Source organism: Pipistrellus hanaki (assembly GCF_964339955.1).
Source record: "Pipistrellus hanaki genome assembly, chromosome: 5".
In the NCBI taxonomy this organism is placed as follows: Eukaryota; Metazoa; Chordata; class Mammalia; order Chiroptera; family Vespertilionidae; genus Pipistrellus; species Pipistrellus hanaki.
The window spans coordinates 19,686,326-19,707,353 of record NC_140507.1 but is presented as its reverse complement, the minus strand read 5'-3'; the positions used below and the strand labels follow the sequence as shown (position 1 = coordinate 19,707,353).

General features: G+C 55.9%; 1 long non-coding RNA gene across 2 annotated transcripts; it reads left to right on the top strand.

Annotated features, from left to right (window-relative positions):
- LOC311622823 lies at window positions 1-18,116 on the top strand. Of its 2 annotated transcripts, none has more exons than XR_014795032.1 (5): window positions 1-201; window positions 7,566-7,682; window positions 12,162-12,246; window positions 14,898-15,031; window positions 17,576-18,116. It is a non-coding gene; the product is annotated as an uncharacterized lncRNA (long non-coding RNA). The 2 variants fall into 2 exon arrangements; XR_014795033.1 differs by having other exon boundaries at window positions 17,447-18,111.
- Window positions 18,117-21,028: the final 2,912 nt, after the last annotated feature.

Below are 21,028 nucleotides of genomic sequence, written 5' to 3'. Positions count from 1 at the left end.
CATATAAGGTAAAAGGCAGAGGGCCTCTGGCCAGGGAGCAGCGAGCTAGGGGCCGGGGGCTTAGTGTCAGCCGTTTAAAAATGCCCCCGCAGTGGTGACGGGTGCCAGTGAAGTTAGTTGAGAAGCAGTGACAGCCTCAAAGATCCCCCAAATGGCCTGACCCCCATCTCTGGAGCCACAGCTGGACCAGACACAGGAGAGGTAAGCACCAGAGGCAGATGTGGAGGGTCGGGGGCCTGGGGCATCCTCCCTAGGAGAACACCGTGTTGGGCATTTAGTCCTTGCTCTCTTGCTAACCTGCTCTGTGCCTTCTGCCTCTCTGGGCCTCAGTTTCCCCAGGGGCTGCACTTGATGATCTCTAACACCCTCCTGCCCTGACGGATGAGCGGACTCTGGGGTCCTGTGGGCTTCGAGGACCCCCTGGGGCCATGATTAGACGGGGGAGTGGGGCACGGGGTGGGAGCAGGGGGAGTGGACACTGCTCACGTCTTGCCGGCTGAGCTTCACCGCCGTGACCGAGTCCAGGCCCATCTCCCTGGCTCCTCGGTAGACAGTGTTTCTGTGTTCCATGAGGTTCGATTTCACAGCTCCAAGAGCCCGGGGCTCCTGGCAAGGAAAACTGTTTTCAAATAATAGTTTCAAGAAGCAAAACTGGAGGAGAAGCCGTATCAGCTCAGGCTCTCCAGACAGGCAGGCAGGCAGAGAAGCAGGAAGGCTGGGATACTGGCTGGGCCAGGGCAGAGGGATGGGCATGCTGGCTGGGGGATGGGGATGGGGCCTGGGTCCAGCCCGGCTCTGCCTTTCATGGCTGGGCCCGGTGGCCTTGGGCAGGCGCCCTATCTTCTCCAACCGCAGCCTCCTATCTGTACCAGGAAGCTGTTGGGGACACAGTCTCCATGCAGGATGTGGCCTCTGAGCCCCATTCAAGCTAAAGGGCAGCAGCCAGTGCCGGGAAGTTTCCCCAGGAGCCCTGAGACGAGCCTGCCCTTTGACCCCTTGCTTAGAGTCCGACCAGATGCCCCTAGCCTGTGGGAACTCTTGGAGGTTGGGCCTCACGTGATTTAAAGGAGCCGAAGGGGCTCTGACTGCAGGCGAGGCCCCAGGCAGCCTCTGGTGGAGAAGGGGCTGATCTCTGGGTCAGGACAGCAGCGTGGGATGTGGACAGAGGGTCAGCAGAGGGCTTCGGGGTAGGGGGGATAGTGAGGACTCAGAGGAAAGCAGGCAACATGGGATGGGCATGGGGAGGCAGAGCTAGTAGAGGCAGAGGTCTGAGGTCAGGACTGGGAGACACTCTTCTAAACAAGCTCTGGCCACATCTGGGGCCCAAAATGGACACAGTCCTCCAGCGCCAGCCTGCCCAGTGCCCTCGCTTCCCCACTGCTGGCTACATGGGATCCAAGTCCAACATGGTCCAAAAGGAGGCCCTGTCTGGGTCCAGTTCTGGCTTGTTTACAAGGGCAAGTGACCCTGGGCAGGCCACTTGCCACCTCTGAGCCTCAGTGGGGCGTCCATGGGCCATGTGTCCCAAAGTGTGGTGTCTGAACCACTGCACACTCCCCGAGTTCAGGGAATCTGAGACGGGGCCCAGGGTTCTGCTTTGCAAGCTCCCCTGCACGTGGAGATCTGAGAATGTGGTGCCGTGATACAGCCTGGGAGTCTGGCCAAGAGGCCACGAAATCCACAGAAGGAGAGCCCTGCTCTGGGTGACCCAGAGAGCTGACGGCAGAGCTGGGACGGACCCGTCTCCCTGCCCAGCCCGGGCTCCCCAAGGTGGTAGGGATAGGAAAGTGAGACTGCGGTTATGACGGTCCAGGCACCACCTAAGGCCTTGGCACCAATTAATCCGTCTCATCCTCCCAACAACTGTGTGAGCTAGGTGCCATTATGATCCTCACCCTCACTGTCCAGAGGAGGGAACTGAGACACAGAGAGGTGAAGTAGCTTGCCTAAGGTCACACAGCTGGACATTGTATAACTTCTGGCTGCCCCAGAAGCTCTCTCCCCTAGGGTCTCCCGCCTCCTGCCCTGCATCTGGGCCACCCCACCCCAGAACTTCCTGGTCGCTCTCAGGTGAGCAGTGACAAGGACTCCCACCCACCTCACAGAGGGGACGAGGCTCAGAGAGCGGCCGCATGGAGCTTGAACCCCAGTCTTCCAGGGCACTGCCCTCCCTCCGCCCTGCCGCTGCCCCAGGACCGAAAGGAGTCTGCTTGCCACGGGTCCCTAAGAGCCACCATTCAGGTCTTCGGGCAAAGTCAGCCCTTTCCCAGCCTGGCCAGTTCTGGGAACAAGCTGACACACACAGCTCCGAGGACGAGAAAGTTCCAAGCCCAATGCCACCCCTGAAACTCGGGGGGCTGTGTCTGACACCTGAGCGAGCCTGGAGGGGTCCAGGGAGATGGTTGCTGAGGGCTTCGGCTCTGGGCTGTGCCCGGGGCCACCTCAAATGCAATTTCTGACTAAACAGTCCCCCGGGCTCAGGGCCACGGAGTCCTGCAAACATCGGTGAAAAGGCCTTTTTCCGATGATTGTTAGGACCGTTTTGTCCACATCGCCCAGTGCACGTGAGTGTCTCCGGGGTTATACCCGGAGAGGATTACTGGGTGCCAGGGTGCATGCCTGTCAGCGTTACAGGGGAGCACTGCGTTATTTTCCCAAGTGGCCGAGCCAAGTGACCTGCCCACAGCAGTGTGGGAGCGGCCCCTCCTTGACAGCCCTTGAAACGATCAGATTCCTTGAAGTACATATGTTACACTTTATTTTGTATCTATCAAATCTCTGTAATAAAGAATGTAAGGAAGAAACAAAAATGCTGCTCTGCCCTGTCCACATGGGTATCTAGAAATTGCCCTACATATGGACCAAGGTGCAGAGTGCCCTGCAGCCCTGGTTGGCGGTGGGCACTGTCATGGGGCTCTCCCCACCCGCCCCCCAACCCCTCCACCCCCGCCCAGCAGTATGCAGTGGCTGTGGGCCAATCAGAAGTCGCCTTAGGCCTGATCAGCAGGAATTCGAGGTGGAGGGGCGGGGGACTCAGGGAGGAGGGGCGCCCGCAGTGGCTGCCACCTCCTAAGGGCCTGTCTAGACAGGCCCCACGGGGCTTCACCACACATTTCAAGAGCCAGCCCCCTTTCCTCTTGCAAAAGAGTATTGTTGGTGGCAATGCTCTGCCACCAGAGACCTTTTCTCCAATTCACAGCGCGCCTTCACGGACAGCGTGAATCACCAGCTCTCACGGCCCATGGAGACCGATTCAGGCCAGTTTCTGTTCGAGGGAAGAAGCAGGCCGACTCTGGAGCCAGGAGGCTTCAGATGTGAGGTGAATCCCTGTGCCCAGGGGATGAGATGGCCCCGGGCGAGGGTCAGAGCGCTGCTGGAGTGGGAAGGAGGCGTGGTAGGCCGGTAGTTAAAGGTGCCAGAGAGATGTCAGGCTGCCTAGTTTTATTTTATTTTTTAAATCTATTTTATTGATTTTTTTACAGAGAGGAAGAAAGAGAGATAGAGAGTTAGAAACATCGATGAGAGAGTCATTGATCAGCTGCCTCTTGCACACCCCCTACTGGGGATATGCCCGCAACCAAGGTACATGCCCTTGACAGGAATTGAACCAGGGACCTTTCAGTCCCCAAGCCGACGCTCTATCCATTGAGCCAAACTGGTTTCGGCAGGCTGCCGGGTTTTAAATCCCATATCTGCCTGGTAGGACCTGCGTGGCCTTGGACAGGATAAGAATACTTATTGAGCCATCTGATTAAGTGAGTTAAAACTCATACAGCCCTCAGAACACTGATTGGCCTATAGCAAGATCTCAACAAAAAGTAATTGCCAAACTGTGACTACTGAAGGTAGCTTTTGGGGGGCAGGGGGATGTACAGGGCTCGAAATCTTCTTTCCACCTGGGGAGGGGATAAACTGTGCCCTCAAAAATAGCAATTGGCCCTGGCCAGATTTGCTCAGTGGATAGAGCATCAGCCACCAACTGAAGAGTCCCAGGTTTGATTCTGGTCAAGGTGTGTGTGGGAGGCCACCAATCTATGTCTCTCTCTCTGTGTCTCCCACCCCCTCCCCACTTCCACTCTCTCTAAAAATCAATGGAAAAATATCCTGGGTGAAGATTAACAACAATAACAATAACAAACAAAAATAACACACACACACACACACACACACACACACACACACAATTGCCACATAGCAACTCTGCCCCCATCCTTTTCCCAGCACTCTCTGAGGTAAGAATCACCCCACAGGGGACCTGGGAGCTCAGAAGGGTTAGTCATTGGCCCAGAGTCATGCAACTTGTAAGAAGCCAAGCTGGACCCCAGGAGAGGCTGACTCCACAGACCATGTGCTCACACGCTAGCACCACCCCAGTGAGTTCGTGAGCAGGAACCAGTTCTGGTCCTACTCTGCCTAGCAGGCCCCACTCTGGGCATTGGGGAGGGGCCATGGAAGCCGCATGCTTCCTTCTGGATTAGTCACTGTTGTGATAGGGCCGTGGTCGGCAAACAGTGGCTCACAAGCCACATGCAGCTCTTTGGCCCCTTGAGTGTGGCTCTTTCACAAAATACCACGGTCTGTTTTGAAGAAGTGGCGTTAGAAGAAGTTTAAGTTTTAAAAATTTGGCTCTCGCCGAGACCGGTTTGGCTCAATGGATAGAGCGTCAGCTTGGGGACTGAAGGGTCCCGGGTTCGATTCCGGTCAAGGGCATGTACCTTGGTTGCGGGCATATCCCCAGTAGGGGGTGTGCAAGAGGCAGCTGATCGATGACTCTCTCATCGATGTTTCTCTCTTTCTCTCTCCCTTCCTCTCTGTACAAAATCAATAAAATATTTTTAAAAATCAATAATAAAAAAAAATTTGGCTCTCAAAAGACATTTAAATCATTGTACTGTTGGTATTTGGCTCTGTTGACTAATGAGTTTGCCGACCACTGTATAGGGGATAGCCTCGCACGCTCACCCCCAGGCCTGCTCGGGGCATAGATGCCCCCTGCAAAACAATCATCCCCAATGAGCAGCCCTGGGGCAGTTGAGTACCCTGGGGGCTGAGTATACTGGGAGCTGAGTACCCTGGGGGCTGAGTACCCTGGAGGCCTCAGCGGCCAAGGCTGCCCCTTAGCCCAAACAGCCCATGGGAGATTGGAGGAAGGGGCAGTTGACTAAGCCAAGGCTGGAAGAAGCAGGCTCATCTGGCTCCTCCCCAAGAGCCCCTTCTCAAAGACCCTCCTCTGACCCGAGCCATTGTCTGAAGGAGGTGGAAAGCCCCAAACTGGAAGCCGATGGCTTTCTACCAGCAGCAATGAGGCCAAGGGGACCCTCCTCCTCCTCCTTCTTCAGGGCAACAGGGATGGGAGAAGTGTCCGGAGGGAGGTGGCTGGCACCAGCCCTGGCTGGACTTGCTGACCTTGGAGGCCACTGGTCAGTCTGTCCCTCAGGCACAATGGCCTGACCTCAGGCAGGTGGCCACAAGACCATTGCATCTGAGGGCATCTGCTGAGCTTCGCTGATAGAAGGGGAGGCAGGGAGAGAACCAGGCTAAGTAAGACTCTGGCCTTGGCTCCACAGCCAGCACCCTCAGATAAGTTCCTCCATCCCTCTGGGCTCTTCAGGCTGTGCTGGTGCCTCATTTGAAAAAAAGGGAGACAGCTCCAGTCACCCCATGTATGACAGTGATGCTCAGACTCTCGGGAGGAAAACCTGGGGTGGGGGGTCAGTGCAGCAGGGTAGTTTGGGCAGACAGAGAAGAAAGGAGAGTGCATTCCAGGGGGGAGCTCTGTGTGCAAAGGCAGGCACAGAGGCAGGGCTGGGAAGACACTTTCAGGGGAGAGCGAACCAGCCCTGTTGGTTGGAACGGAGGGTGAAGTCTGGGAACTCTGTGAGGTTCAAGGCTGGCAAAGTGGGGAAGACCTGGCCGTGAAGTAGCTTGGGTAGCCAGAAACCAAAGCCCCAGAAGGTGGGACAGGTCCTTCTTGGCAGCTGTCCCTTTCTTTAGCCTGTTTTTTCCCCTCCCCAAAGCATCGCCAGGAGGCCACCAATGCAGGGGAGAGCCCTGGGTTCTTGGGCATTGGTGACTCTGCAATGTCACCAGTGGACCAGGAGGCCTTCGGGTGGGATCAGAACAAGCAGGACGCCCAAGGGCTTCAGTCACCATCTGAAGAGCTTTCTGAGGAGCGGGAAAGAACAGAGGTGCATCCCCAGAGAGACAGATGTCATCGGGATACTGGGAAGGAATCTCCAATAGTCTATCCAAAGAGAGAAAGCCGCCAAAGCCGGTTTGGCTCAGTAGTAGAGCGCTGGTCTGCAGACTGAAAGGTCCCAGGTTGGATTCTGGTCAAGGGCATGTACATTGGTTGCGGGCACATCCCCGGTAGGGGTATGCAAGAGACAGCTGGTCGATGTTTCTCTCTCATCGATGTTTCTAGCTCTCTCTCTCCCTTCCTCTCTGTAAAAAATCAATAAAATATATTTTTAAAGAGAGAGAGAGAGAGAGAGAGAGAGAGAGATAGAGAGAGAGAGAGAGCCGTGAACTCCCTATCACCAGAGCTATGCAACCATAGCAGTGACATCGTAGAGAGAAGTCAAACATTAGGCTTCAGGCTTTTCCCACCATCGACTGGGACTTCACATCACAGCCCTGGCTGCCTTGGGCCAGTCTCATGGGGCTGAGCCCCCCTCCTGCCTGAATGTCAGATTCCCAGCTGGGCATGACATCAGTCCTGCCCTGGTCGCACACGGGGGCCTCTAGGGACTCCCTTCCCTCCCACTTCCTTTCACCACGCTGCTGCCTTCTGCCCTTCCCAGGCAACGCCAGGGAGACCTGGAGCCTGGTTGTGAGACCGGGTCCCTGGGGGGCATTCAGCCGATGGCCTTCCACCCAGCAGGAATGAGACGGAGGGGACCGGGGTCCCTGAGAGCCCTGTTCACACACCCCAGAGAGTTTACATGGAAATTCCTGGAGAGTCACAGGGAAGCGTAGAACAAGATGCTTTATTTTTGGCCTCTTTCTTTCCTGTCCCTCCTTTCCTCCAGCAGTTGGGGGGGGGGGAGGATAGGGGGTCACAGGAGGCTAGAAGAGGAAAGCGATTCTCCTCTTTGGATTGAGTCACACACACAAAAAAAACTAGTATGGAGAGCTGGAGGTGCAGGGAAGATGGGGAGGGGGGCCAGGCAGGGGCTGGGGAGGTGGGACAGGGTGAAGGGAAGGGCAAAGTCCTGGGGAGGGTCCTGGGGAGTGGGCATGAACACTGATCCGGCCAACAGGCATTCCTGGGCACTCAAGACCAGAGCTACCTGAGCTCTGGGTTCAAGCTGGAGACAGAGAGTGAATCCAGGCTCCCAGAATTGACAGAGGACTGGGGCCACCAGGAACGCTGGGCATTGGGTCCCTGACTCAATGCACTGTAAAGCAACAGGGAATGGCTAGATCCATCTCATCCACCCTCTGAACCCAATGCCTGCATAATAACTTTTCCTGGTCTTGAGTGCTGAATTCATGTGTCGCAGTCCTGTTAGAGCTAAAAGTCCTGTCAAGAGCATCTTCAAGGCCATCTCCTTGTGTTATAGATGCAGAACCCAAGGCTAACAAGGAGAAAGCTGCCCGAGACAACACTGCCAGAGTGGCTGCCTGGTCCTATGCATCCTTCTTCACCTCCTTCCTGCCTTCCAGCCAGTGAGACCATGGTAAGGTGCTTGCATGGTAAGGGGCCCAGGGGTGGTGGGTGACCTGCCAGGACATCCTGTCTTTAAGAGGTCGTCAGAAGCTGAAGGCATATCTTGAGTTCTGTCTGCTCCGCTCCGAAAAGCCCCTTTCCTGGCCAGAGATAGTCCCCAAAGCTGCCAGCTGCTGCAGATGGGAGGCTTCCTGCAGAAGAAAAAAAATCCAAGGCTGATTTCTTTCCTGGTTCTGTCCCAACTCTCCACATGACCTTGAGCGTGATCTTGAACATAAGGCCCTCTCTGGCCTCAGTGTGTCCAGTGAGGGGCTGGACCCAATCAATGTGGACAGCTGAAGATTCCCACCTATGCTCTACCCCAGTCTCCTACAGAACCTCCTCTCTGTCGTGGTCTATCTAAGCTTTGCCTCAGCATAGGAAGCAGGCCAGGCTCGGGAAGGAAATAGCCCCCTGCAGATTGCCCACTGTCTCTCTGCCCAGGCTTTGCTTTCCAGCCTTGGAATTCCCAGAGAGGCAAAAGGCCCTTGAGGTCACTCCAGAGAAGGAATATGAGACCAGAGAGATTTGGCAGATTGCTCAAGGTCACACTGCAAACCACAAGCAACTGGGGGTGGGCTGTGGGTTTCCTAAAGCCCAGACCAGTGCTCTCTCCACTGCCAGCACTGCCCTCCATAATAATGGGCACGTAAGCCATCCTCATGTGAACCTGGGCACTGATTTATCCTGACACCTCAAACCTGACATGGGGACCCTACAGTCTCTTCCGCTCTGTGGGATTTGGCTTTTTTCTCCTGTCAAACAGAAAGATGGGGTAGACCAGATGTCTCTAGGAGCCCGTCCACCTCCAACACTGGAGCTCCGGCATTGCCACCTTAGCCCTTTTCTCACCAAAGATGGGGCCACCCAGGCCAAGAAATCCCACCAAGTCACAGCCCAGACTCCAAGGCTGGGCTTCATCCAGAACTACAGGCTTGGGCCCAGCTCCCCTTGAGGATCTGGAATTTTCTTACCATAAAAGGACAAGCCTCTCGCGTCCCCACTGCCAGCCCCGCTGGGGGAAAGGCTGAACTATTTTTAGAAAACTCAAGGGTTTGCTTCCGAACTCAAGATGGAGCCTGCACCCGGGAAGCCCCCTCACCATCTCTCTCACCGACCTTCTCTCTTTCTTCCTCCCTCTTCACCCATTGCCCTCTCTTCCTTCGCTTTCTCCTCTTCTTTTGGCCTCTCTGTCTTGTTCTCACTCTCATTCCATCAATCTCTCTTCCTTTGTCCTCTCTCCTCTCTCTTCCTTCTCCTTCTCCCCAAATGATCCTTCTCCCTTCTCCCCACATCTTCTCAGAGTCAGCTCCCCTCCCCCACTCCCTTCCTTGGATCCTGTTTTTGGTGGTTGGAGAGAGTAGCATATCTGCGCGCCACCCCTCCTCCCTGCCCCCCTCCCCACCCCCCACCTTCTTAAACACTATTTACAACATAAATTCCAAACATCCGCCATCTGGTTCTAGGAAGGGCCAAAAGATATTTGGGAAAGGAAGTCATGATTATTCCATGTTCAAAGCCAAAGGAACTTAAAGGCTGTCCTCTCCCTCCTTCCTGCGGGCCCCTTTGTTAAGATCTGAGCCATTAGGATCCCTCAGTGAGTAGAAGGGGTCAGTCCCAGCAGGGCCCCCACCTCTCTGCATCTGCTCTCCATGCCTCAGTCCCCTCATCTGAACAATGTGGGTGAAACCAGCCCTCATGCTCTGAGGCTTCAAGTCCTGATGTAAAAAATCCACCTGATCCAGGTCACTGGGGCTGAGCAGTAGGCTGGGATGGGGGCAAAGGAAGTCAAAAGCTCCAGCCTCAGTACTTGCTGCCCAGTGTCTTCTCTCTCTCTCTCTCTCTCTCTCTCTCTCTCTCTCTCTCTCTCTCTCTCTCTCTCTCTCTCTCCCTTTCTCCCTATCTGCAGATCTATGCTGACCATTCACCTTCCTTCATACTGACACTCACACCAAGGGGACAGCATGGGGTCCAACCATCCCCACTTATCTGACGCTCAAAAGACTCTGGATGCCATGGAGTCCAGTCCACTACCCACCATCATGATGAGGCCCAGAGAGGGAGAGACACTTGTCCACAATTACACAGCACATCTACAGAAGACATGATACCTAACACATCCCGTCCAACACATCCCAAGAGCAACCAACGCTTGTGCTATCTGAAAGGCATGGTCCAGTCAGAGTTAACTGGAGCCCTGGAGCTCCCAGTTCTTTGCAAAGTGGGCAGGCCAGAGGGGAGAACTAACTCCTTTATCATGTTTTTTTGGTTTGGGTTGTTGATTTTTTTTTTTTTTTTTTTTTTTTTTAAGCAAACAGCATGTGAGGGAGAAATACTGCTGGAAAGAGGTATAACAACAAATGAAATGAGAAGTCCCCTGGCCAGGGCCCACATGGCCTCCACTGATACTAAAAACATTTTCTCTGTTCACAACCCCCTTTCCACACCGACTCACACACACCTGACAACGTGCCACAAGATACTGTCTCCTGTCGTTGCTCTGTCAAGACAATGCCATGAAGTGTCTGGGGTTACAGAGGAGCCTAGCAAATGCACTGTGGGCTGCCTGGAGCCAATCCTGATCCTGGCCCTTACTGGCTGTGAGACCTTGAGGGAGTGCTGTAACCTCTGGGAGCCACAGCTTCCTCATCTGTAAAATGGGGGTAAAAACGGCACCTAACTCCTAAATGATTGAAGGAACATATGTGAAAACCAATGTAAAATAAAGAACATAGCAAGTGGGAGGCACATGGAAAGCACCCAGTGAGTTAGCTGTAACACCCAGTTGTGGCAGTTTTTGCTCGACGCCAGCATGTCCCAATGTAAGCCTGATAGGTGGCAGCTACTATCATTGTCACTGTTTTCCAGTTTCTGTTCTCACTGGAAGGTCAGAGCCATGAGGCTGTTGGTCTCTACCCCCACCCTCCCAGAGCCCCAGCTACTCCCGGGCCAGGCAGGTCTGGGCCCCTTTCTTCCCTTTTTCCTGCCTCATTCTTGTTTCCGCCTCAAACTGCATTCCCAGGGCTTGCTCCAAAGTCCCCAGGCAGCGACCTTCCCTGGGGAGGAAATAGGGAGCGTGTGAGGCTGCTGAACTCGGCTGGGGTGTCAAGGGGATGGGAGGGCACTCTGGGACAGAAGCCTGGAGCAGCCCACACCGAGGCGACATGAAAAGGGCTCCACACGGTGGCCCCCACCGAAGCTCCCATGTCTTCTCTGGGTACCCCTTTGGGCCTTTGCCTCATCCTCTTGCTTCGACTCCTCCCGTGCCTGGGCCTCACTGCAGGGCCGGCCCCATGCTCCTAGTGGAAATGGCAGCCACGTACTGTGGGCTTGCTACGTGCCAGCAGCTGTGCTTGCACTAGACATTCCACCTTCACAAGCAACTGGGAGGCTGGAAGCCAAGGTTCAGAGAGGTGAAGCCACCGGCCGGAGATCACACAGCTAGAGAGTGTTAGGGCGAGAGTCCGGTGCAGGTCTGCCCAGCTCCAGGGCCTGTGTCTTTTCTGTTCTTCCCAAACATGGAGCCCCGGGGGAACAGCAGCTGTCCTACGTGCACATGCTTCAGGGAGTCGAGGAGGGGCCCTCCTGAAAGAACCAGCGTGGGCTGGGTCCGTGCACCCGCCCAGAGCCCCACCCTCAGCTCCCTCCCGCTGCCTTGCCATCTGGCGCGCAGATGTGGCCCAGTCCCGGTTTCTTGGAAAGGAGCGAGGCCAGGAAAGGGCACAGGGGCTTTTGCAATGACCGTAACGACGTGAGCTTTGTGTGGTGGTCCTCCAGCCAGCTGCTGCCCACGTTCAGGAGACAGTTGGGTTGAGCATGAGCAGCCTTGGGTTCAAGCTGGCCTCTGACACTCCACAGAGGATGACCGGGGCTCATAGTAGAGCCTCTTTGAAGCTCAGCGAGCAGAGGCAATTCCTGCCGCCAGGTGGTTGTGAGTGCTCCTGGAGTCAGGGAGGGAGCCCTTTGCAGGCTGAAGACCGGGTGCAGCTGGTGGCCCCAGGGCTGCACCTGGCCACAGTGTGAACCCCAGGTTTTGATCTCCCCCTTCATGGCTCTTTTCCCGTGTGTTAGGCTGGAGGTGGCATCTGAGGGGCCTCTGGGGAATCTCCTTCCAGACCCGTTCTTTCACTGATGTGGCCTGAGTGTGCTCAGAGCAGGGAGCCTCCCCTCTCCTCGCACCGAACCCCCCAACTCGGCGAGGTTGGAGCGGCTCAGACGACTCCCTTTGAAAGCCAGGCAGGCGAAGCAGGAATAACGGCCACCGCCTAGGGCCGGAGAAGCCGGCTCTTTGAAGCCTGGAAACCCTCAGCAGGCTCAGCCCGAGACTTCCGAGGACCCAGCAGCAGCCAGATCCATCCTCAGCCCCTGGAGCTGGCAGCCTGGCCAGAGCCTGTAAAGGCCACAGGACATCCCAGCATCTCCTGACAGGTGGCATCTTCATTCCTTTCAGGAAAGGGCACGGAGGAGCCAGCACCCCAGAGGAGCCTCCTGAGGACCAGAGGAAGGCAGGCAACAGGGACCCTGGAAACAGAACTGTGAGTGCTCCCCACCCCACGTGCCCAGCTCCCACCCTGATCCACATCTCAATCTCACACACACACCCCACCCCATGGCAGCTCCCGTGGTAACCCGGGCCCACGGGATCCCTCCCCATCCCAACCCTCAGAATGACCGAGAAACCAGGCCTCAGATGGGAGGAGTGGGCGGAAGGCCCCTGCTGGTTGACGGGGTGCCGGCAATTCGGGGCTGTTGGGTCTGGGATGAAGGTGAAACACGTGAGACCAAAGGAGGAAACAACCAGGGTTCAGATACCGACCCCATCCCATGCCCTGTGAGCTCTGGGGAACACAGAACTTGGAAATGCGGGGAACCACGCCAGTCTTCCCGGGAAAGGAGTAAACAGGTTGAACTCTAGAAGCAGGTAGACCTGGGGGTAGGGAGCCTGGTGATGACAGAGCCAGCATGAGGGGCTCTGACAGGGCCCGCCAGCTCAGGTGTGTGCCCTGGAGCGCAGTGCTGGGCACATGTGGCTACCATAGCGGCTGTTTTTACCACCATCTTATTCTCCCCGTGTCTGCCCGTTCTTAGTGCCCTGCGTGTGGAGCAGGCAGGGTGACCTACTGGCTCCCTAAGACAGATGGAGAAACGGAGGCCCAGGGAGGCGAAGGAACTCACTTAGAATGGCCCAGACAGCCAGCTGCAGAGGGGGCTCCTGGCACCAGCTCGTGTAAGAGCGGAAAAGGTGGAGGAAGACTTGGCGGTGAGCGGAGGAGGCCAGGAGCTGACATTCGGGGGACATGTGACAAGGCCCAGGCCCGGCTTACATAATGCAGCACACCTGCTCACTTCTGCACGCCCCACACGTGTGTGCAAACGTGCACCCCGGCACGGCGCACACACCCAGCCCCCTCTCGCTGGCCAGCAAGCCCGGAGACTGGGTCTAAACAAATTGGATTAGGAGGGCTCCAGGCACCTCCTCCCGCCACTGTCCCGCGCAGACACTGAGCAGTCCTGCAGAGCTGCCAGCTGGGGTGTCTCGGCCGCACTGACAGTCAGTCCTCAGGACCCCCCCTCCTGCCCCCCCCCCCCCCGTCCTGCCCCCCGGCCCCAGGAAGAGGGCCAGGGTCCGAAAGGATGCCACGGTGATGGATGGGCTGAGGGAGGCTCCAGGGTTAGCTCAAGAGCACACAGGATGTGAGTGCTTGTGCGAGGCTCGTTGCTGAGCTGTTCCCAGCAGCCCAGCCCCACCCCCACCTCCCAGCCCACCCTCCCCTCCTGCAGCCTCTCCCACGGCCACTGCAGCTGGAGCCTGAGCCCTGAGCTGAACCACCGCCCTGATCCAAACCACCCTCCCCTTGGCCCCACACCTGACCCGAGCAGGACTGGACCCTGTCAATCCAGCCCAGGAGACAATGGCCTAGGGATGAGACATAGGCAGGCACTTGAGAGGGAAGAAGGAACTTGTGAACAAAAAGACAATGGCACCGTAAAGGCTTTCGCATTCACTGTTTTTATTTACTCCTCAAAATGTGCCTGGGAATTAGAAGGTTGCATCCATAGCACAGATGTGACCACTGAGGTTCATTTATTTTTTAAAAATATGTATTTTATTGATTTTCTAGAAAGAGGAAGGGAGAGGGATAGAGACCCAGAAACATTGATGAGAGAGAAACATCGATTCAGCTGCCTCCTACACACCCTCCACTGGGGATGTGCCCACAACCAAGGCACATGCCCCTGACCGGAATCGAACCTGGGGCCCTTGAGTCCGCAGGCCGACGCTCTATCCACTGAGCCAATCTGGCTAGGGCACCACTGAGGTTCATTTAGTCAGTGATTCCACAACTCCCCTTTCCTGAGCCCTGAGTCTGCACCAGGCCCTGTGTGAGGTCCGGGGGACACAGAGATGGATGTCTTAGAGCCTCTGCCCTCATTGTTTAATGAAACAGTGTCCTCTAGCTGGTCATTGGGCCTTGGGGCCTCCCTGGTCTCCCAGGGACCAGCTGCAGCAGAATCCCCTTTCCATATGGTACATGTGAGCGGTTGAATGTTATCACCAAGAGGAGCCTTAGCAATCCTCCCAGTCAGAGCACAGACCCTGAAGTCAGATGCCCAAGTTCAAATCCAGCCTTGCTCCCTTTTTGCCAGATAGCGGTATCCATTAGCCTCTCTAGCCTGTTTCCCTTCAGTGAAATAGGGATACAAAAGCTCCCCACCAATGGGGCTGACGGTGAGGGTTAACTAGGATTTTCTACACCCTCATTGGACACAGGGAGAAACAGGCCAGGAGAGAAAAGGGCGTGGCCAGGGTCACACCATGCATTTGAGGTGACAGAACCAGGTGGATTCCCTCCTCTCCACCCCTCGTTTCTATGGAAATCCTCCCACTTGGTCCATCTCCTGCAGCCCATAGGCCACAGGGGGCCAGGTTGCACAGGTGACTATGGGACCATGTCCTGAGTCCCACCCTCCCTCCACCCTCAGTCCTGCCCCCGCCTCTGCAGCCCCAGAGTCCCAGGTGGCCAGCGGGCCCCCGGCCCTCAGTGGTGGTGGAGGGTGGGGGAGCGCAGCGGCGAGCTCCCAGCCCAGAGCGGCCTGGCCATATAAGGGAAGGAGCCAGGGAGGCCTCCTGGCTCAGGCCTGGCGAGAAAACCCAGACAGCCACTGTTTATTTTCTCCTTCCCAGCCTCCCAGGAGCTTCCCGACAGAAGACAGAGGTTCCCCCGGGCTCGGAGACATTTCCTGAAGACAGTGGGGAGCAGGAAGGAGGAACGGCTCATTCGTGGAGCAGCCCCCCAGACCGCCAAGGGCCAGCACCAGGTAAGATTCTGAGGTCACCTATTCAAATGCCTCCTTTGACTGAAGGGGAAACAGCCGCAGAGAGGAGACGTGCCTGTGAGGAGCAACTGAGCCAGTTGGTGATAGAACCCGAATTCCCCAAGTGGCCCCTTGTCCCCTGACTAGGGACCCAGAGCCTCTTGTGGGGGGAAGTGACATAGGAGGGCCACCGGCCTCCTTCTCAGTCAGGCCAGTGCTGTCTGCAAGCCGGGAAGACACAAGAGTCAAGGGAAGAGTTTCAGGGGCCAGGGAGCCAGGTCCTCCCAGCCCAGCCACACCTCCTCTTCCTCCAGGAAGCTCTCCCAGCTTTCCCCCAGGGCAGGACCCTCTCTGTCCTCTGAGCCCTCTGCAGTCCTTTCTCGGGCTCACGTCCCCTATTTGCCTTGCATTTTCTTTCCATTTCCACCTGAAGGCACTCCTCGAGGGCAAGGATGACACCAAGTTCAGTCCCGTCTCCCCCTTGGCACGCAGAAAACGGACTCGGTGTGCCGGATGGGCAGGTGAAATGGTTAGACTGTCTCAAACCCAAAGAATTGGTCAGGGCGGTGAGACATCGAGCATAGAGGCTGAAATGGGGGCCCTGGGCCGGCTGTCCATAGTGAGGAATCCCAGCTCAACTCCTAGCTCCCTGCCCTCAGAAAAGTCCCTTCCCACGGAGCCTGGGGGATGCATGGGGACTGACCCAATGACAACATTCAGTAAATGACTGTTCTTAGCACAGTCTGCACCCTTAGGATTTTTCTAGACGTAAAGAAACAACGAGGCAGCTTATCGCCACAGAGGAACTAGAGGCCAAACCCTCCCCTGGTCAGAGGCTGTGCCTCAAACCCCGGTCCCTGCGTCAGAGGTACTCCCGCAGGAGCGTGGGACTGCCCCGTCCACTTCCTGTTCCTACACCCAGGAGAGCTGCTCTTTTTTCAGTGAGCCCGGTGGGACAATGGGATGTGCTGGAAATAGCCCTTGGCACCCCCACCCCCTTCAAGCTGGACTGTGACCTAGAACCCTTCTCCTCCCCTTCCGGGTCCTCCATGCGGCGGCGATAACATCGCCTCGCCCGCCCCCTCGCCCCCTCGGCTGCTCTGAAGATTAACTGTGTGGCCCAGATTGCCGTCACTCAGGTGCCCTTTTTAAAAATGTTTACAATCGTAACATTTTCAAGTTTAAGGTGTCATTGTTAATATCTACATCTAGTCACTAAGGATGAAAAACTGTAACACTGACGAGATGAGAGTCAGAACACAGACAGTGAGAATGACCAGGGGTTATCGTACTCTCCCCGGTACCCTGGCGTGCGAGGCCCTGGGCCTGGGGCTGATAAGCAGGCGTGAGGAGAGTGGCGGACGGAGAGGGCCGGGCCGAGGCTTCTCCTCCGGGGAGACAGGACTGAGAGCGGATGGACAGGCTGGAGTCTCTCTGTCTTCCACAGGTAGTTAGTGCCGAGGCCGAAGGCTCTCCCCCGACTGTTCACTCCCTGTGCTGCACCCCCAAGTCAGAGCTGGTTTTGGTGAAAGGCTTTTTTTTTTTTTTTTTTAATATATTTTATTGTTTTTGTACAGAGAGGAAGGGAGAGAGATAGAGAGCTAGAAACATCGATGAGAGAGAGTCATTGATCAGCTGCCTCCTGCACAGCCCCCACTGGGGATATGCCCGCAACCAAGGTACATGCCCTTGACCGGAATCGAACCCGGGTCCCTTCAGTCCCCAAGCCGACGCTCTATCCAGTGAGCCAAACCGGTTTCGGCTGGTTTTGGTGAAAGGCTTTGAGGAAACCTGGGCACCCACTGGAGCAGGGGCTGGTTTACCTGCTTGGTTCCAGGCAGCAGATGATCCCTTTTTTGGAGCAGCCCTTCCTGACTCCTGACTGAGACCTCCACCTGGGTCAGGAGAGTGTGCCCTCTCGCAGGGCTGAGGGGAGCATCGAAGAGAGGAGGGACAGGCTGTTCCCAAGGCTGGTCCTGATGTTGGAATACCCAGACCAGCGCAGTTTGCAGAGTTCCTACAAGAATTCCATGTGAGAGGCAGGCAGTTCTTTGGCTGGCCACGCCTCAGGAAGGGGCTGCTTGCTTAGGGGGCCCCCGGGGCTGACCAACCTACCCCAAATGTCAGAGCAGGGGAGAAGGCTCTCTGGATCGGGGCCTGATTTCAGACTTCTGCTAGAAGCATCGGAGACGCGTTTTAGTATCAACTGTGTTTTTCCTGCTCACTTCCAGCCCTGAGGAAGGGTTGCCCACCCCCACTTTGCCCTGGCATCCCTGAACATTTATGTTATCTGGCATCAAGGCCACCTCAGTGGGCATCCAGAAAAGAAGGAAGATACTCTCAGGGTGCCCTGAGATCTTGGGGGACAGGTGGAGTGCAGGGGGGCTCTGCCTGCTCACTCAGATGTTCCCACCCAAGCCAGGTCTGAAGAGGAAAATGAATGACCCACATGCCAGTCATTCATCCCCTGGGCCCGTCATCATGTACGAAGGCATCAGCAGAGCCCAGGTCACCCCTGCATTAACCAGAGGCGGGTGTTGTCCCCAGGGAACTGGAAGTCCAGCCCAGTCACAGCGAGATGCAACGGCCCTGACACCAGAGGGAAGGAGGCTGAGGAACACGATCCAGCTACCGGCCAGGGCTGTGGGGTCCACACCGTCTGAGCTTGCTCTCCGTGGTGAGTACCGCTGGCATGGTCCCCTCCCGTGCGGCTGGGCCGCAGCCCATGAGTGCCAAGTGGTCTTAAACGAGACGGCCGCGGCAAAGGATCAGGAAAAGGGCACAGGATGTTTGAGGACATGACCCGGGTATCCTGAGGTCTGAGAAAGTGAGGGAGCTCGTCCCTGAAGAAGTGGCCTTTGTAGTCGGCACTGAGCCCACGCAGAGCAGATAGGCAGTGGGGTGGCATGGCACCTGGGAGCCTGAGGTGGTGGGTGCAGGGCTCCCTGGAGGAGAGGCCCAAGGGGAAGGGGTCTGCCTTTGGTGATGGTTTCAGAATCTAGCTGGAGGGTAGTGGGAGCTCTCTTGGGATTTTAGGAGGGCAGAGATAGGACCATATTTGCATTTTGAGAACTCACTCTGGGTGGAGGGCAGGGAGGGGTGGGTGGGAAGTCTGGGTGTTGGGGGTAGAAGCAGGGAGAGCAGGCAGGGGCCGTGGCAGGCGTTGGGTGGTACAAAATGTCAGTCCAGGGCTGTGCTGTTTGTCTGGGATACACCGAGCACAAAGGAGGGGCACGGAATCAACATATTGGGAGACTCCATTTATTGGAATGTCGAGAACAGGCAGCGCTAGAGAGACCAAGTGTGGTCTGCCCAGGGCTGGGGCCGGTGGGGGTGGGAGGGGCTGCGTGGTAAGAGGTTTCTTTCTGGAGGGATGAAATATTCCCAAGCTGATTGTGGCGATGGTTGTGCAACTTTGTGATGTACTTACCCCCTTCATTGTACACTTTAAAGGGGGAGAGGATCTCATTGCCATAAAGCTCTTTAAAAAATAAGCAAATAAGAGGAAAGTTGAGGTTTGGTCCCAGAGGGCTCAAATGCCAGGCCAACGAGGGGGGTGGGGGGTACAGTCGCCTGAGGGGCAGAGAGGGTGGAGCAGAGGCCCATCCCAGCTTCCCTGCCCGGGGCCTCCCTGCCCGGCCGCGCCTGTCCCCCAGCCTGAGGTGCAGTGCTGCATCTCTGGTCAGTTGGGAGTCTGAGATGAAGCACTGTAGCTCAGGAAGGGAGAAGCTGTTCAGCGGACACCCACCGGAAGCGGTAAGTGCTGGCGTTGTGGGGGAGGGGAGGGGACCAGGAGGGGCACGGACACTTCCCATCTCCAGACTGTCAACGGCTTGTGCTGAGGGAGTCTCTGGACCCCAGTCTCACCCATGCCACTATCTGCTTCATGATTCTGGGCAAGTCCTGGCTGCTCTGAGCCCCACAGTGTGTCCATTGTAAGATGAGCGGTTGGAGCATTTAGTGTGGCCATTACCCAGCACCCTGACTCTGCTTTTTCTGAGCCGTGGCGGACCCCGCTAATCTGTCAAGGTGTCCATTCTTGAAGCACTCAGATGCAGCTTCAGAATCCTTCTCAACACTGACGTCCCATCAGGGACTCAGAGCTGAAACCCACTACCATTTGGGGGTTGGACAAAATCCTTCCATCCTAAAGATAAAGTCCAGAGCTTTGAGCCAGGCTCGACTCTCTTGGAGCTGCTAAGCTTGCTCCAGGCTAAAACCAACCCAAACATCTCACAAACGCCTGCTGTCTCCTAGAGGCTTCAGACCAGCAAGGAACAGCAGAGGAAAATCACTGGGCTAAGCACAATTTTATTTAACCTCCCAACAAGCTTGGGATGTGGGTAATGTTATGGGCCCATTTTACAGATGAGAAAACTAAGGCTCAGTTAACTAATTTTCCCAGGGTCACACCTTGATAGTATTGAAGCCAGGGTTGTAGCCTAATCTGTCTGCTTTCAGATCTGTATTGTTACCCAGTGCACATGACATTGAAACCTGGGGATTGGGGCCTGGAGGTGAACATAGTAAACCCTGCTCTGGTCTTGTCCTTACATTTTGGATCACTTTCAGCAAAGACAGGCCCAGACACTTTCCGTCAATCTTATCAATTCTCTGCTCCCGAGCCTCCACCCCCTAAATTGTATTTATCTCAACTAATCCAGTAGGTCCTCTACAATCCCATTTTATCGTTGAGAAAAGCCAAGGTTAAGTGACAACAACCATAGAGGAAGTTGCCAGAGGCCAGGGACTGGATCTGCCCAGTTGGTTTAGAGTAAAACCCTCCCTCTGGCTGGAGACTCAGGAATGCACACAACTCATGGCTGTCCTGGGAAGGGGGGCCGGCTTGCTGGATGGATGCTGGTCAACAACGTGGCCTTTGACCCCAGGGAAAGTACTTTCCAGGCCACTGGGAGTTCCAGTCACTACGCCTCCCGGAGCCACATCCTGCGATACGGGGCGGGCCCACGCCGGCCTCTGCAGACGGGCTGGATGCAGAAGACACTGCAGGTGGTCCCGTGGGGACGTGGCACTCTCACCTTGTCCTCACGGTCCAGTTTTCCCAGGAATCCCTTAGATACTAAGATGGGGATTCCTGGAAATACTGTTCTTGAGGTCATGGCTTAACAGCTGGATTCGCCTCCTCCCCATCCCAAAGTTGCCCCCGGGGCCTCGGCTCCAGCACAGCAGGCGGGTCAAGTGGAGGCCTGCGCTGGAGGTAAGAGGGCTTGCAGACTGTGTTCTTGACCTTTAAGTTGCTTTTCTTTCCATTTGGTCTATTTCGTAACATCCCTTTGAGGCTGGATGTGGGAACTTCACCACTGTGGCACTCTTGGGAAATTCGTGCCGGCACTCAGCTGAGCTGTGGTGGAGCCAGGGCACCATACGGCACCAGTTTCTTCCCTTCTCCACCCACCCTCGTCCCACTTCCCAGCATGCCGGATGGTGGGGACACAGTATCGTTTCCACTTATTGAGAAACTAATAAATGCACATCGTATTTGTAAAGTTTATTAAATCAGTTAGGTAAACTAAAAACCACGAGTCTTAGATCACTTTGGAATGGAGCCATAGAAAAAGGAAAATTTTTTCAAGGTAGAGAAGACAAAGCTCAGAGCACCCTCTTGTGGTGATGCCTGCCTCTGCCCACTCCAGGAATACTGTGTGCTTGTGCGCGCGAGCGCGCGCGCGCGCGCGCACACACACACACACACACACACACACACACACACACAACCACAACCACTCACACCTGCAGAGACTCCTCCCCACTAACCCGGGACCGCTGTGGCCCCATCCATCATCTCATTACCAAGGATGCCTCCATCAAAAGTGTACTTTTGCATCCATACCCTGGCTTCTCCTCGAAGGTCATGTAACTAGTGAGGCTCAGAGAGGTAAAGTGACCAGCCCAAGGTTGCCCAGATAACAAAGGGCAGAGCCAGGAATGGATTCCAAGTACAGTAGACTATGGCAATTCCTTAGCCAAAAGCAAAAAGTA